General features: G+C 42.4%; 1 protein-coding gene across 1 annotated transcript in view; it reads right to left on the reverse strand.

The window, feature by feature from the left end:
- The window catches only part of LOC101847830 (organic cation transporter protein), a gene marked incomplete in the record, with an annotated part of 22,926 nt that overhangs the window by 18,298 nt on the left and 1,501 nt on the right, over positions 1-3,127 (reverse strand).

Here is a 3,127-nt window from a genome sequence, read left to right on the forward strand (position 1 = left end):
GTGTGTGTGTGCGTGCGTGTGTGTGTGTGTGTGTGTCTGTGTGTGTGTTTGTGTGTGTGTGTGTGTGTGTGTGTGTGTGTGTGCGTGTTTGTTCACAAACAAAGTTATAAGCCTTACCTCTACTCAGACATAAAGATTAATTTACATATTATCTACACCTAGCCTTCTCGGACAAGGGCGAAAAATCTCGCAGGTCTTGTGTGCAAGTTGCGCACGTTAAAGATCACTTGGTGGTCTAAAATCGATAAGAGTAAGCTTCGGCCGCCACCACGGCAAAATTCAAAATTCCCTACTTACTGAAAATATTTGGTGTGTCCCGCGCACTCATATGACCTTAAGCAGTTGCGAGCGCCGTAAAACACTTACCAAAGAAGAAGAAACTCCTCCCAGCACTTAAACCCTAAACTCATCGGAGATACTTAGCAACCTCTCGGGTGAAAAAATTGTGTTTTGCTCATCCCCATTAACTCTGTTTCGATGAATACGGTCAAGCTGACTTGACACTGCCTGTCTGAGATAAACCGGACAAATAGGATGCAGCAGACAGACAGACAGACAGACAGACAGACAGACAGACAGACAGACAGACAGACAGACAGACAGACAGACAGACAGACAGACAGACAGGCATTGTGGGGTGAGTGGGATGCAGCTCCTCAGACAGACAGATAGAGAAAGAGACAGACAGACAGACATACAGACAGACGGAGACATACACACATGCAGACAGATAGACAGAAAGTCAGACAGATAGACAGACAGGCATGATATAGATAGACAGACAGACAGACAGGCAGGCGAGCAGACACACAGAGAGACATGTACTGGATAGAATAATTTTCCCAATTCGGGTATCAAGCCCACATCTTCAGCATAATATAGCAACGGGGAGCTTAATCCTAAATATTATTACAGCGCAGACTTCGGTCAGTCTCTCTGGCTAAGCGTATCTCTTATGAATAATCTAGTCGTGGGAGCATTTGCGTTTTCCACACATATTTTGTGTTTAGTTCAGCTATCTCTACATCTAGCCCTTAAATTAAGACACATTACCCCTTTCCCTTCCATCGTCCACCTCCCTCGAAACAATATAGCGCTACACCCCTCCCTCCCTTTACAAAAAGCCTATATGTATATAGTAGGGCCTTCAAATTATAAAGAATCATTATGACACTTCTAATAATAATAGTAATAATAATAATGATGATAATAATAATAATAATAATAACTACTACTACTACTACTACTACTACTACTACTACTACTACTACTACTACTACTGATAATAATAAAACCCCATTGGTCAATGTCTGACAATAACCAATATATCCGTAGAGGAAAATATTTCTCCAGCGAAATGGAAGAGTAAATTTGAAGAATTTGAAGGTTATGGTGACTTGTGGCTTCTGCTGTGGCCAATAAGACCAATTCTGGCAGAGAAAAGTTTGACTCCTGTTTGAACATTTGAAATTTCCACTTTTACTTGTGGATGTGCGCAGCTTGTAGGGCTTCTTTCTTTGTTTCAGCATTTCTTATTCGTGGAACCTTAAATGATTTGCTGCCCACTGTGACTGCTGCTCTCCAACTGGGATTTCAGGAGCCAGGCTCTACCATCATGTAGAAGTATCTATTTTGAAGTCCTTTAGAGACATTTTCAGGGTGTCTTTGTAGCGCTTCTTTTGGTGAACCAACCTTACGCTTCCCAAAGGGAAGGTCAGAATAATGTTTAGAATACTGAGATTCTGAAATCAAGCATTCTTACGACATTGCCAGCCAAGCGAAGTTGAGTCCTTTTGAGCTTGTAGGCGAAGAGAAGCACCGCCTATCTTTTACTTACCGCGGCGTCTGTAACGAAACTGACCCCCCCCCCCCCCCCCGGGCCACACACACAAAATAGCATTACACTCAACAAAGATAGTTTCCATTCTCACGTGGCAAATAATATGTTTTAGGGAGCATCTCTGTATTTTTCTCGGCTAACATCCCTCTTTGGTAGAGGAGACGGGGAAAAGGGCTAAGCGCGCGGAGGGGGGGGGGGGGGAGTTGAAAGGTACAATGTTTAATACGAAATACAATCATGTGTTTAAAAAAATGGTATTTAATAACAAGAGTTGTGGTTCATAATACGCATGCTGCGTATCCCATGGACAGCTGGAAACACAAATGAAGAAGTCTTGGTTGAAGCAAATTGCAGACGACAATTTATGACGAATACACTAAAGTAACAGGTAAAGTTCATGGGGCACACAATGCAGTAAGAAGCATTGGAAAATATTGTAACAACAGGCAAGTTTGATGGAAAGAGAGGCAGATAGAGGGGAAAGATACTGGACAAGTGGACAAAACGGCTGGGAACAGCAAGAACGACAGACACCATCGCTGCAACGCAAGACAACGACGTGAAGGTCCATGATCGCCTACGCCAGACGACAAGGCACCGGATGATGATGATTTAATAACAGCAAATATCATTTGCATAGCGCAAGTAAAACCCGCTTAACTGCAAGGTCTACGCATCTTTCAACCTTATCTATATCATTACCCAACCGTACCTGTTGATAGCATTCTAAAACAATCTCAACCTCCTGGGAAGCATTACTGTGCAAGCTGCCAGATTTTTTTATAGACGCTAAAATACTAACATACTGACAAGATCTTTCGAGGTCTATGGCCGTGGACCCATTCTCACCTGAGTAAAATGAGGAAAATTCGTGTAAAATGCTTTTGCCAAGGGCACAACGTCAGGTATGGGGCTCGAACCCACAAACCCGCAAACTCACGATTATGAGTCCAGCAGCCTAACCATTGTAAAAAATTATATATATTACTGACGCCACTACCAGCAGAGAAGTATTTTTCTCCATGTCTCAGTCATCGCAATTCTTCGTTTAATTTCTACGAGATTTCTGTGTCAGCAACCCCAGCAAAGGAAACTCATAGGAATTTGGAAGATCATCAGAATAAACAGTCACCTTCTAAAGACAACGACTCCGTGTCGACAAATTCACAGCCAGATAATATACATGTACTACTTATCGTGACAATTGTGAGACTTAAGAGGTACAGAATGAAGTGGTATGGGCTTAACATACCCATCTACAAGGTACTGGGAATAAAGAAACCGATG

The sequence above is a fragment of the Aplysia californica genome, unplaced genomic scaffold (genome assembly GCF_000002075.1).
Source record: "Aplysia californica isolate F4 #8 unplaced genomic scaffold, AplCal3.0 scaffold00408, whole genome shotgun sequence".
Taxonomy (NCBI): Eukaryota; Metazoa; Mollusca; class Gastropoda; order Aplysiida; family Aplysiidae; genus Aplysia; species Aplysia californica.